Genomic DNA, 14,699 nt, shown 5'->3' with positions numbered 1-14,699 from the left:
GTATGAGTGTGCGAAGTTGCACATGCATTTGGAAAACATATGCGGTTGGCCTGCAAGGTCTGTTCCCAGAAGCAGGAGATAATTCCCCAGTGACAGATGTTTCCAGATGTGTGGAATAGATGCTAATTGCAAAAGACTCCCACAGAGTCATTTTCAACCTTCTCCACGCCCCCCCCCCACCATCACTTCCACGCATGCCTTTAATATTACAACCTTATCATGGGTAAAACATCCACACCGAGCATCTCACTGTGTGTACACAGTGGAATAGGCCTCATTTGACCAATTACATGATCTTTTTTTATGAGGTGGTAAATGAATGATTTCGTACAATCTCATTCGTACACTTCAGTAAGATTTGCTTCTCTGCCAGTGATGTTAGGTTTAGTAGGGTTCAGTATTGCCATTTTTTGTAATTGTACATTTGTGTACAATTCACAACATACAAATCATACAAACTAGCCACCTAGTAAAATTGTAATGAATTCCAGTGTGATCAGGATTGATGTGCTGACGTACGGGAGCAAAAAATTGCCCTCATTGTGGCCAAGTTCTGTGACAATATTCAATGTGTCTTCCATGAGATGTGGGAGAAGCAAGACAGATGTTGATTATAAATATACTTTATTCAGTATTAAAAATAAAACTTTAACGTTGTAGTTTTATAGTATGATGTCATCAGACTAGTCAAAAATCACCATTTCATCCTCTTTCTAGTGTGGGGGTCGATTTCTTCAAAAAATATTACATTTTGAACATGAGGGCCGAGAAAATAAAAAAAAGCTGATAAATTTATATCTTTGGCAAAGACTTAATCAGATTTGAATCAAAACAAGGATTACATTTTTGGATGTAGTTTTTTTTTATTTTTTCATACTGTACTTTTTCATATATGGCTTCGCATATATTTGGCTTCATATTCACCTGAGCAGTTTAAGGGTGATACATATGAAGATACTGTGCTATGCCAAACGATACAGCAACATTTTCCCCTCGTGGCAGTCTTACCTATACAATACCTACTATTCTTAAGTGCTAACAAACCTCTCCTCCAAATCCTTTTTTGAAGTCTCAGCAGGAGTGCTGCAAGCCTTCGGCTTCTCAGGATGGTTAACAGCCTCTCCTGCAGGCTGGCATCCCCATGATGATGGGCCCTGTTGCCTGCCAGCTTGATCTGTGTTGGCCAGGCTCTGTCCGTGGCTCCTGCAGTAACAGCACGCTGGGCTGGAGGCTTGATCCTTGGCCAACAGATCTGCCTTTAATCACAGAGCAGAAGCTGAACAGAACACTCAGGAGTCTTACTTGGAGTCATGCAGGATGATTCAGTTTGGTGCCATGCCATAGGGTCTTTTTTGGCCAATGCTGTTAAGCCGACCATTCTAAAAAGCCTAGTTTAGCCCAGAGGTAAATTTAGTCATTACTTACTTATACTGATGTTCTAAACCTGCATGATCTTTTCTCAAACACAAAATGAGAAATTTGGAAACATCCTTTGCTCATGCCTTTGCAATTGGACCCATCATTTCAAGCTTTACAATTACTCTTTACTAAATAGTAAATAAATTTGTTTTCTTTCTCACCTAACCCTATAATATGCCTTGTGATGGCACGAGCAAGTGAGGGATTTTAAATATATTTCTACTTTTGTTTAAATTAAAGATATATTTTTTATTAGAATAAATATTGTACATGCATGAGATGGAGTAAATAATGACCTCTTCTCTGAATTGTAAATAAACATTGAGAAAATGTCTAATGGATTTGGTTGTGATATCCAGTAAATGTATGGTTCGGTTGTCACATCCAGCAAATTCAAATATATATTTGTCAGCTGACTTCCTCTATACAGTACATTTCTGACATATATTTATACAGTATTGTTCAAAATAATAGCAGTACAATGTGACTAACCAGAATAATCAAGGTTTTTAGTATATTTTTTATTGCTACGTGGCAAACAAGTTACCAGTAGGTTCAGTAGATTCTCAGAAAACAAATGAGACCCAGCATTCATGATATGCACACTCTTAAGGCTGTGCAATTGGGCAATTAGTTGAATTAGTTGAAAGGGGTGTGTTCAAAAAAATAGCAGTGTGGCATTCAATCACTGAGGTCATCAATTTTGTGAAGAAACAGGTGTGAATCAGGTGGCCCCTATTTAAGGATGAAGCCAACACTTGTTGAACATGCATTTGAAAGCTGAGGAAAATGGGTCGTTCAAGACATTGTTCAGAAGAACAGCGTACTTTGATTAAAAAGTTGATTGGAGATGGGAAAACCTATAAAGAGGTGCAAAAAATGATAGGCTGTTCAGCTAAAATGATCTCCAATGCCTTAAAATGGAGAGCAAAACCAGAGAGACGTGGAAGAAAACGGAAGACAACCATCAAAATGGATAGAAGAATAACCAGAATGGCAAAGGCTCAGCCAATGATCACCTCCAGGATGATCAAAGACAGTCTGGAGTTACCTGTAAGTACTGTGACAGTTAGAAGACGTCTGTGTGAAGCTAATCTATTTTCAAGAATCCCCCGCAAAGTTAAAAAAAAGGCATGTGCAGAAGAGGTTACAATTTGACAAAGAACACATCAACTGGCCTAAAGAGAAATGGAGGAACATTTTGTGGACTGATGAGAGTAAAATTGTTCTTTTTGGGTCCAAGGGCCACAGGCAGTTTGTGAGACGACCCCCAAACTCTGAATTCAAGCCACAGTACACAGTGAAGACAGTGAAGCATGGAGGTGCAAGCATCATGATATGGGCATGTTTCTCCTACTATGGTGTTGGGCCTATTTATCACATACCAGGGATCATGGATCAGTTTGCATATGTTAAAATACTTGAAGAGGTCATGTTGCCCTATGCTGAAGAGGACATGCCCTTGAAATGGTTGTTTCAACAAGACAATGACCCAAAACACACTAGTAAACGGGCAAAGTCTTGGTTCCAAACCAACAAAATTAATGTTATGGAGTGGCCAGCCCAATCTCCAGACCTTAATCCAATTGAGAACTTGTGGGGTGATATCAAAAATGCTGTTTTTGAAGCAAAACCAAGAAATGTGAATGAATTGTGGAATGTTGTTAAAGAATCATGGAGTGGAATAACAGCTGAGAGGTGCCATAAGTTGGTTGACTCCATGCCACACAGATGTCAAGCAGTTTTAAAAAACTGTGGTCATACAACTAAATATTAGTTAAGTGATTCACAGGATTGCTAAATCTTGTTTGTAAAAAAATGTTTGTACAAAATAGTTTTGAGTTTGTACAGTCAAAGGTAGACACTGCTATTTTTTTGAACACACCCCTTTCAACTAATTGCCCAATTGCACAGCCTTAAGAGCGTGCATATCATGAATGCTGGGTCTTGTTTGTTTTCTGAGAATCTACTTAACCTACTGGTAACTTGTTTGCCACGTAGCAATAAAAAATATACTAAAAACCTTGATTATTCTGGTTAGTCACATTGTACTGCTATTATTTTGAACAATACTGTATATAGGCCTACATCAAATTACTACCACAAATTATCCATGTTTATCTGAGGATTGCATTGTGCTTTCAAAATGGTGGCTTGGCAATAGAATGTGGATGTTCATGACACTTTAAACAGTGTCTCAAACATGGATCAATATCCACTTAAAACATCTTGTTTGCTTGAAAATGTATAATTTGAACATTTTTATGCCTTGCCTATTAAAATATTGTCAAAAAGACGCAAAACGGGGTGTTTGAATAATGTGCGTGGTTGCTGTTTGGTCAAATAATGCTACCCATCGAATTTTGCTACCCTGGTGTTGTGATTGGGTTGGGGGAGGGGTAACTTAGGTTTAGGGGTTGGGTTGGGGTTAGTCCTGTTTTTTTATGGAGGAAGCAAAATTTGACAGGGTAGCACAATCCGACTGTCACAAAAGCGAGTGAGCAGAACCCAGATGCAGGCAGACGAAGTTAAACAAAAGACTTTTATTTAAATAAACAAAACCCACGATGGGGCAAAACAGAGACGTATTACAAAACAGAAGACCTTCCACGAGGGGAACAAAACAGCTAGTAAATAATAAATCCAAAACACGAAATACTCTGACAGAACTCACGGGGAGGAAAATCACTCACGGTAATCCTTAATCCATCATGCAGATTAACGCAGGGCAAGACAAGTATGAATACACAATATACTATGAACCAACGAGGTGTGAAGGAAAACAGAGATATTAAATAGGGACATGATAACGAGAGGAGATTGTGCAGGGACGGAGAAGGGCAGGTGACAAGACTTAACACTAATGGGAAATCAGACGGAGAAACAAGGGGGCGGAGCTAAACGGAACACAGAAGGACACGCGGTGAATTATCAAAACATACTGCCACGTGTCTCCACATAAAACAGAACATACAAACAAGACATGGTACTGAAAGGCACGAAATCCAAGAACAGAAAGGACAGGATCATCACACCGACGGAACACTGGAAAGACGCAACTCAGACAATATGCAAATTACTGAATTGAGTTCTCTTTCACATCTTCTTACTATTGAACAGACATATAAACATGAATTGATGCCAAAATGACCATATTAGCAAGTATCCTTGTATAGGTTATCCATTATGTCTTAACATACGTAAACAGTTTGGAAACAAAACTGTTTTGGCTAAAACAACAAACAAACAAATAACTAGACAACATTTTTATTTTTTCAATAAAATATATTTTAATTGTGGGGCCTGTGAAAATTTCAGCAAGTAGAAAAAATCTTTAGCGATGAGGGCTGCTATATGTCCTGCACCAAAAAACACTCGCCAAAATTTGAGAAAGCAATTGTCTGTAAAATGACGAGCATATAATACAAGGTTGGTCTTGTACTGCAGTAATATTGTGTAAAAAAAAATTGAGACACTGATCCTAACACATCATCATCCTTTGGCAGCGAAAACAAGGTACATTTGCATTCACAGCACAAAACACAGCGTTTCCTCGACATGTTGTATACGCAATTCTAACTGAAGTGCTAGTGGGTATGTCAAAGTGTTCCTCCTTTGTGGGAAGGCGGGGATTCTGCTGATGCATTACACTGTGACGTATCGATGTAACATTTAAAAGATCGAACTCTTAACGATTTGTTTGGGAAGTTCAGAGTCGCACTGAGATGCCAGTAATTTCATGATATTCATGACACCTGCTCTTTAACATTTTGTTAATTCACTTGCATTGGTTTTGTTTCCATAGAAGGGAATGGGTGCTAACGCTGTTAGGTCACCAACTTTCTTCAAACTATCTTCTTTGGTGTTCTGCAGAAGATATAAACTTTGAAATGGGAGGAGGGTAAGTAAATGATGACAAATTTTCATTTTGGGGTGAGCTATAACTTTAACACACTGTGGTGAGGAAGGTGTCCCGCTGCCGGCATTTTACTTCCTTGTTATTTTTTTTTCTTAACATTCAAATAAAGTTTTAATAAGATAAAAAAGGGAAGTAAAATGCCGGCAGCAACCTCACGGTCCACTGCCGGCAATAACATAAGATTCAAACTTAAAACATATGTCCGGGCCCGGTCCTCTATCGTCAACAGTCGATGCAGTATTTTTTTCTAAAACAAATTCATAATATTATTCATATATTATGAATATATACCGTATATATACACACACACACACACACACACACACACACAGTATATATATTTATATACACATACTGTACATACAGTATATTTTCTAAATAGGACTAGTTGTTATAATCCCACTATTTCAGCACAGTTGAAGTGCCCAACAGGACATTTCCCACGCCTTATGCAGGGGGGAAGCAATATGAATAGAGGAAAGGAGGTCTAAGGTTCCACTGGTTCGTTGGGTAGGCATCCTCTGTGTTTGGGGGATACATTTTTATAGTAATACATAGCATACTAACCTTTCCTTGCCATAATCAGAGAGACCTCTCATGAGTTGTGTGTCCCAATTTCATTACATAATCCTTAGTTAAGGTACCTTTTGGTGAGGTGCTGCTGATAATGCCCTTTGTTTGGTTCCCATCAATACGACACATCGTCAGTTGTGCACCTCAGCCTCATTGGGTGTTTTGGCCCTTTATCACAAGAAACCCTCAGCCAAGAGAGGCCCACCGCAGGTTGATCAGACCTGGGTGTGTGTCGCATTATTAAAAGGTCACCTGCCAGAAGCAGTGAGGAGCTATCACTGCAGCTCAAAGGCACCACAGTTGTTACCCGCCGGCCCTGAGAATCGAAACCAGCAACCTTCTGGTCACGAGTCCGACTCTCTAACCCTTAGGACACGACTACCTAAACCGTTAATGTGCGCTCAGTAACCCCGGTCCCGTGTGGCGTACCATTACAACACATACCAAAATCAACACAACCATATGCGCCAACCCATTGGCTAAGGCTGTTATAGCCCCACTGGCTCAGTTAATGCAAGCTCAGTCCCGTATGGCATAACAATATAACACAGAACACTATTTTATTACTTGGCCACTTGGCAGCCCATGTTGCGTACTTTCCTTTCAACCACACTCAGTGGCTGCATCTCTCAGCAACAGTGGCAACCGTTCTTGAGCAGCCTTGTAGTGGAATTGGAAACAAAGCCCCTGCAGCCCACTTCCACCGGGAATACTTTCGCAGTCCTTCCCCGATCATCAGCCTCCCCTGCCAAGTTGGCATACCGGAGATTCTTTCTTTCAAATGCTTTGTTAATGGCCTCTACCCAAGGTACAGTCAACTCAACTATGAGGACTGTCCTACTGGACCTGGATCAAAGAACCATGTCCGGCCGCAGGTTGGTCGCTGAGATTTCCAAGGGGAAAGTAAGTCTTGGGTTTAAAACAACTCGCATTTCCCAATCCCTGGCTATACTCAGCCGACCTGAATCTGGGGTTAAGGGCTTTGCCCGCGGCTTCTACCCCTCCCGAATAAAGGGCTGTCTTTTTAGCAAGTTAGCCATGCCGTTTTGGGGAATGGCATTTTCTCAACTCAACTTTATTTATATAGCGCTTTTTACAATTTTCATTGTTACTAAGCAGCTGTACATGAGACACATTGAATATAAGAAAAACAACTAAAGGCATATACCTGTAAAATCAAGAAAAGGTGAAAACAACAAAAGACAGACATACAAATGCTCCACACACACAATATGCATACATACTTACACACATTGACATAGTCGCACACACGCAAACACACTCGCACACACGCACAGTGAAAGCACACATTTGAGATAAAGGAGAGAGAACTACAGGTCAAATATTAAACGGACTATAAATTCTTATATGCAATATTAATTATGTCTAACTTCTAAATTCTAAAGCAGCCAGGCAAATAGTGCAAAACAATATGCAAACGATGACGAGGAACCCAAAACTCCAATCGAGAAAAAAATCCTCAGGAGAACCCAGGCCCAACCAGGGGATTCCATTAACAATCTAATAGCATTTGAAGTGTTGTAGAAAAATCGTGTCAAGTTGCCGCCTCCTTTCTGCCACTCTCTTTGGTCTGTACTGCTGCAGCCAAGCACTTTAGTACTTGATTGTGGAGCCATGTGTATCTTCCTTGTGTCAAGGTCTTTTTACAACACACAAGAATGTGTTTTGAGTTTTGCTGGAGCTGCCTATAGGTGGCAGGCTGGATCCTGCCGATACCAAACATGCATACTTGTGGGTGATAAAATTGCACATCATATATAGCTGTTATGATAAAACTTAACCTGTTTGTTTCCATACACACATCTCAAGTGATTTTGCGCTGGTAAATGCCTTCCCGCCTCATCCAATGGCTTTGCTGGGTTTGAGAGACCACTCTGTCACATCTACTTGTTTCCTCTTGATGCCGAATCTCCTCCAACACCAGTTGACGCTGTTCCTTTGTTGTCGCTTTTTGCCACGGGGGTAGGGTTGATGCCAAACTAAGTTCCCCTCTGCCATATTGCACTTTTTCCCACGATGTCCTTATGTCTGAGGGCTGCCATTGCATCTCCTACCGTTGTTGTTGGGTTCCATTTCCTTCCTGTCGCTATTGTTGGAGCAGCATCTCTTACACAGGGATCACAGGATTCAAAAACATATACGGAGAATCTCTAAAGTAAACCGGCTAGGCAAACTAGCAACATACCAAAACATAATCAATGGCAAAGAGATGTTTAAAGAAGAGGGTAAAAGTAGTCCTTAGAATTGAGTGCAGGTGCTGGTGTAATCAGAAGTCTGGGGATAGTGAGCGTAAATCTGTGGCCAAGTGCTGACGAGGGGGGCGTGGTTACACCTGTAGGCTATATCCAATTCCAACTACTTTTTTGTTCGTCTGCTGAATATTACTCCCACAGTGTCCTGCCTAGATATTATGAAGGGTAGAAGCAGTGAATTTGGTGTTAATTTAGACCACCGAGAACGATTTCAAACATTTAAGTAAGATTCCAAAAATACTGCAAATCAATACATTTCCGACAAATACTAAAACAAAATATCCAAATACTGCTTTCATTTGATCAAGCACTTGCTGTTAAGTGTATTTTACTAAATCTACCTGTCGATGAGACTATCCATCATCTGCTGTAAGCGGAGTAAGTAAACACAGACTTTGAGCGGGAAATGGAAATAACAGAGAGGAATAAACAGATCTCTGGCGCAGTGATAACAGAATGCCTAACACTTTACTTATATTGTGCAGTTCACCTTTGTATGCGTGCTGTGCTCGTGTGAGGCATGACAGACTTCAAAATAATAATAAATCTAATTTCAGGAACTTCAAGGCCCCTCACATGCCAGGGCCCTTTAAACTCAGTCACCCCTTTCCCCCATTTCCGATGTCCATGCTTATGCATCCAGTCTTCAACAAAAAATCACGTAAACCAATAAGCAAGAGAAATTTATGTCAAAGGAATAAACTGTTATGTAGAATGCACCGCAACAGCCAAGTGACCGTCAGTGTGGGTACCACATACTGTGTGAGCTGGAGTCGAAAAGCGGAGTTGTCAAAGGACCGCCCACTATATATGATAAATATTTCCAACAAGTTATTACACAAACAATTTATTAAAGTGCTGCATGTGATCTTCCTCTTCTGTTACAGTTTTAGAGCTGAATGTAACAAAGGCAATACACAAAGCTCGCACAAGACTAATGTGCAATTTGATTTCATTGTTTGTAAATGTTATTAGGCATATGTATATTTTATATATTTTAATGATTCCCTACGTGTTTCTGTTTGTATTCTGTGGTGGACAGTAGCCCACAGTATAATAATCTTATTCAGTTAAACTTGGCACAGTGATATGAAACTGTAATGTTGCTGACAGAACTGGAAATACTTTAAAGTTGTGCACTTCCTGAAAAACAATTCAAACCCTCAGAATGTTTGCCGGCCAATCACAATGAAGCATTCAACAGTCCCCTTGGTACAATCAATAATAACCAATATGCTTATTTATCATGCTTTCCCATTGTGATGAAGATTTGTTCGTTCTAGTCATCACTTGCATGCTAAGCATGAAGTTTGTGTTCATTGCAATTATTGTTTACAGACTTAAACCTTTCTTGGAATGTTTGTTATTATGGGTTTCAATGATACATAGTATAATATCTTTTATTTATGTTTCGGTAATAAGTTTTCGGTACTGTGTTGTTATATTAACTGATAATCTAGCCAATGTACACCTGCTAACATCAGGTATGTTGTTCGTTGATAGGTAGTGATGCTTTCAGTGAAGCTCGTGTCGAGGCTTGTATCGCTTTAGACCAGTGATGTCATAGATGACGTTTGAAGAGTGGTTCAGCAAGCTGTTCGAAACTTTGAATCTTGCCGCAACATTTTGACAGCTATATAAACCAAGTTACCCTCCGCCAAGTTAAGGCCAGACACTTTCCAGTTTTATTATAATAATATTGCCCCTTATGCCTATTATGATCAAATAATTGATTTAGACAAATTTGATAGCTCCATTCACTTCAAGTCAATACGTTTATTTAACCGTTTTGTAATACAATCATTTATACCACCAGAAAATAGACATTATATTCACATAAAATGTGGACATAGATTTTTTTTAACTGTTATTTCTAAGCCTTAACTTAAAGCAGACTTAAACCTTTCTTTGAATCTTTGTTTTTATGGGTTTCTATGATTCATTGATTGTCATATGTTGTATATCTTCATTGTGAGATTTTGTCACCCCTATAGTTTGATTGGTGTTCTTCTATTAGGGAGGCTGGTCAAGGTTATTTAAGCCAGTCTAGTTGTAACCTTATGGGAGAGTTGTCCTTGCACTTTGTATTGTTTTGCTGCTTAAAGCAACTATTTTCTTTGTTCAGGTTTCGACAAAGTATGCACTGAGTCTAGTGCCATTATGTTTTTGTGAACTCATTGTTAGATTTTTATTTATTTATTTTGTTCTTTATACCTACAGTTTACAAGAACACAGGTGGCGTGCTCTTTAGCATCAGTTTGGGCAGTTACAGGCAGAGGTAGAGAGGGTGCGGTTGGTGCGCAAACACTGGGTGGTGTGCCAACTCATAATATTTCACCACCTTCTTCACCAGAGAACGCAGCTCTTCCCACTCAAATGGCTCATAGAAGGCAAAGCAGCCAGCAGGGAGATAATACAGGACCATCACCAGGGCAACTACAAGGGACACAGGCACTGCAATGGATGGGCTGGCAAGGACCAAAGATGTTACCATTTCATGAGGATGATGATATAGAACACTATTTAACCACATTTGAATGGATTGCTCAAGCCTGTAGATGGCTGTAACAAGATTCAAGATATGGAAGGAAGGAGGCGGGAACCAGCAAACATTAAAACATTTAATCAAATAATAACAAAGTATAAAAGACAGCCGGCAGCCCCTCACGGAAGACTGCCGGCAACACAAACATAAATATAAACTTAACATGTGTCCGGGCCCGGTCCTCACTCGTTCTCTTATATGCTCCCAAACTCCTACGTGATTCGAGCCCGGTGTGCGCACAGCTGGCGCTCATTCACAATTACTCATCGGTCTCGAACCACGGTCTCGCCCCGCCTACTTCACTACAATGGCCATCTCAGGACTGGACATTGCACTTAGTGCCACTGTTAACAGGCAAAGAGAGTACAGCCTATGTGGCACTGGAACTTACTTTTTTGTGTATGACAAAGTCCATAAGGCAATTCTAGACAAGTTTGAAATCAACGCTGAGATGCTGATTTTGTTAACGCTCTGGTGCAGTTGTTTTCTCAGGTAGGGATACCTACCGAAATCCTTACAGACCAAGCTACAAATTCCACTTCGAAACAGATCAGAGAAGTCTGTACAATGCTAGGCATACAGGCCATTAAGACCACTCCATACCACCCCCAGACTGATGGTATGGTTGAGCGATTCAATCAGACCTTAAAATTATCCTTTCTAACTACTGTATGGTCGTCAGGTTCAGGGACCATTGGACATCCTGAAAGAAGCCTGGGAGGGAGACAAACCTAAAGAGCGGATGAAAATTGTCTCTTACGTTCTAAAAATGAGAGATAAGATGGACACTATGGCAGAGCTGGTCACACCAATATGGCCAAGGAAAAAACGTGTATTAACAGTCTTATTGGAAGAGAATGCTGAATGTGGGTCAGAAAGTGTTACTACTCCTCCTAACGTCAGACAGTGGTCTGCTTACCAATTGGAAGGGCCCCTATGAGGTACTGAGAAAGATGGGTCCTACCAATTATGAGATATGTCTGCCTGATCGATGGAAGAAAAACAAGTCTTTCATGTCAATCTACTAAGACCCTGGCAGGGCAGAACAGGCCAACCATCAGACAAATTTGTTAGATGAGGAGGAATCTATCGAGCAATACACAACAATTAGGTTCCTCTTGTGTTGCCTGATCTGGGACATCTAAGCTCTGGGCAGCAAGAAAATCTTCGGTCACGGGTCCCAGTTGGTGTCTTCAGCGAAAGGCCAGGCAGAACCGAGTTAATGCAAAAGCCCATTCGTCTCTTAACGCTGTACGAAAGACGTGTTGCAGGATACCTGCCTTGCTCATCCCAGAAATAAAGAAGGAAGTCGAGACAATGTGGGAAATTAACACAATTGACCCTTCTAGGAGTGAACGGTGCAGTCCTGTGGCACTGAAAAAGGACGGTACCTTATGGTTCTGCAAAGACTTTTGTAAATTGAATGCCATATCTGCCTTTGACCCTTACCCCATGCCAAGGGTTGATGAACTTGTTGAATGGCTAGGGAAGGCCAAATACCTGATGACGCTGGACTAATGTTAAGGATATTGGCAGATTCCCACTAGCCAATAGTGCTAAGGAGCTGACTGCATTCAGGGTTCCAAGTGCCCATTATCAATTCAATGTCATGGCATTCATGGACCTGTGACCACGTTTCAGAGGACTATGGACTGTGTATAATGGGGCATAGAGGATTTTGCATCAGCCTACATTGATGACGTTGTCATTTACAGTTCTTCATGGGAAGACCACATGGACCACATGTCTGATATGTTCTCCAGAATTAGTGATGCTTGACTGGTGGTTAACGCCACTAAATTTCATTTTGCAAAGTCTGAATTGACTTACCTTGGGAATGTATTGGGGGGTGGGGTAATCAAGCCCCAACTGAAAAAAGTGGAGGTGGTGAGTTCTAGCCCACCGCCAATAACCAAGAAGCGGGTGAGGTCATATTTGGGCTTCGTAGGCTGGTACAAATGTTAAAATCCCAACTTTTCCAGTCGAGCTGCTGTGCTTTTGTGAACAGCCCACAAAAGGTTGTGTGGACACCTGTTTGTGAAACTGCTTTTCAGGATCTTAAAGTCTGTCTATGTCAAGACCCAGTATTGCAAAGCCCTAATTTTGACCTTCCCTTTTGGATGCAAACAGATGCCTCAGGGGTAGGGCTTGGAGCTGTACTGCTACAGGGTAACAGTGAAGACTGTAGACCTGTGCAGTATATAAGCCGTAAACTGTTTCCTTGTGAGGTTAATTACTCTACGGTAGAGAAAGAGGCTCTATCTGTTAAGTAGGCCTTAGATACCTTGAAGTATTATCTCATGGCCAAGGACTTTATACTAGAGACTGTTCATTTGGCATTACAATGGCTCCACAAACTGACATACAGCAATGCCCGCATTACTCGCTGGTATTTCTCTCTCTTCAACCTTTCAAATTTCAAGTAAGGTACAGAGCCGTTACACAGAATGTGATCACAGATTTTTTGTTCTGCCACGGTGAGGAGTAACAGGCTTATGGGTGGAGGGGTATGTGATGACGATTTGTTTGTTGTAGTCATCACTTGCATGCTAACCATGAGGTTTGTGTAATTTGCCATTATTGTTTGCAGACTTGAACCTTTCTTGGATTTTTTGTTATTATGGGTTTCTGTGATTTATTGATTTTATTGTTTAAAGGTCATATGTTCTATATCTTCATTGTGAGATTTTGTCACCCCTTTGGTTGGTAGGTTTCTTCTATTAGAGAGGCTAGTCAAGGTTATTTAAGCCAGTCTAGTTGTAACCTTAGGGGTGAATTGTCCATGCACTGTGTATTGATTTGCTGCTTAAAGCAGGCCTAACACACAGGGTTTCTGCCAATCTCATATTAATCTTGAGTACCTATAGAGTAGTATTGCATACTTTGTATCTTCGAAGAGCATTTAGTTTGATCACATTTATAAAAGATAGATACAGCTTTATGATTGTTTCCGAAAACATACAGCGCGTGCGAGGGGGAGGGTCAGGCTGAACCAAAGCATGTGCGCACCCATTGTCAACAAAACACAGACATCAGTGTCACTCACAGGATGTGTTTCATGTCCGGCATCTTTTAGCACTGGGACGGCTCCACATATCAGTTTCAAACAATCTCCTAATCCAGCGTTATCTCTACAGTTTATATAACATTCATCGCCCATATGCAGAGAACAAACAAACACCTGAACTTTGCGAACATCTGCTGTCTCTCCCTCCTACTTATAAGTGAAAGTGAGGTCTGCACATGCTCCATCTCCTGCTTTCCTGTGGCTGTGCAGCGTGCTTTTCCGGGAGAATTATTAGAAAAGTTGTTATTCACCAGTTTTATATATTCAAGCCACTAGCTTGTTTCGAGCAGTTACTTATTTATGGACCACAATTATTTGCAACATTAATAAAACTTTAACTCGTCGGCTAACATGATTTCTCATTCCCATCTGATTGATAGCCATCAGGGGTGGAGTTGAAGAATCATTCCACGCTCATTTACAGCATCATAAAGCTACTGCATTGTTGTTGCTTTGACTGTGCGCCCTCTCTAGCAGCGTTTTTTACAAACTGTGGCATGAATGGCTCTCTCAAAGCATCTTACATGCAAGTTCTTCAAATTACACTTGTTTTGGAATTGGTCAAAGATCATGAGTAGACCATTACTGACAATATGGACAATGCTCTTTTGGAGAAAAGATACAGAACAAACTGATTTTCCAGTTGGAAAATATTAATTTTCCAGTAAACAGTATAGGTTGAGGCAATGTAGTTTAATAATAGTTTGATAGTTAAAGCAATTATGTTTCTTGATGGTTTTGGCATGGACAATTATGGGTGGGTCTTGAACAATGGATTGATTATCTAAGTATATCTAACCAGGGTTTGTGTTATTAGACCTCAGTTTGGTAAACTCTAAATAAGTGTAAGTTAATTATGTGGTATTGCTTTGAGATCCAACCAAACAAAGAAGTTAGTCTGAT

At 40.4% G+C, this 14,699-nt stretch overlaps 1 long non-coding RNA gene across 4 annotated transcripts in view; it reads left to right on the top strand.

The window, feature by feature from the left end:
• Positions 1-14,699, top strand: part of LOC130438607 (uncharacterized) — an 82,650-nt gene that overhangs the window by 61,419 nt on the left and 6,532 nt on the right. For 2 of the 4 annotated variants that reach the window (XR_008909355.1, XR_008909356.1), the window contains exon 2: positions 5,225-5,320. The exons of the other annotated variants lie outside the window; for them this stretch is intronic. This is a non-coding gene — a long non-coding RNA (uncharacterized LOC130438607). The remainder of the gene's footprint in view (positions 1-5,224; positions 5,321-14,699) is intronic. 4 annotated transcript variants of the gene reach the window in all.

This window comes from Triplophysa dalaica, chromosome 17 (genome assembly GCF_015846415.1).
Source record: "Triplophysa dalaica isolate WHDGS20190420 chromosome 17, ASM1584641v1, whole genome shotgun sequence".
NCBI classification, from domain to species: domain Eukaryota; kingdom Metazoa; phylum Chordata; class Actinopteri; order Cypriniformes; family Nemacheilidae; genus Triplophysa; species Triplophysa dalaica.
This window is presented reverse-complemented; position numbering and strand designations above follow the sequence as displayed.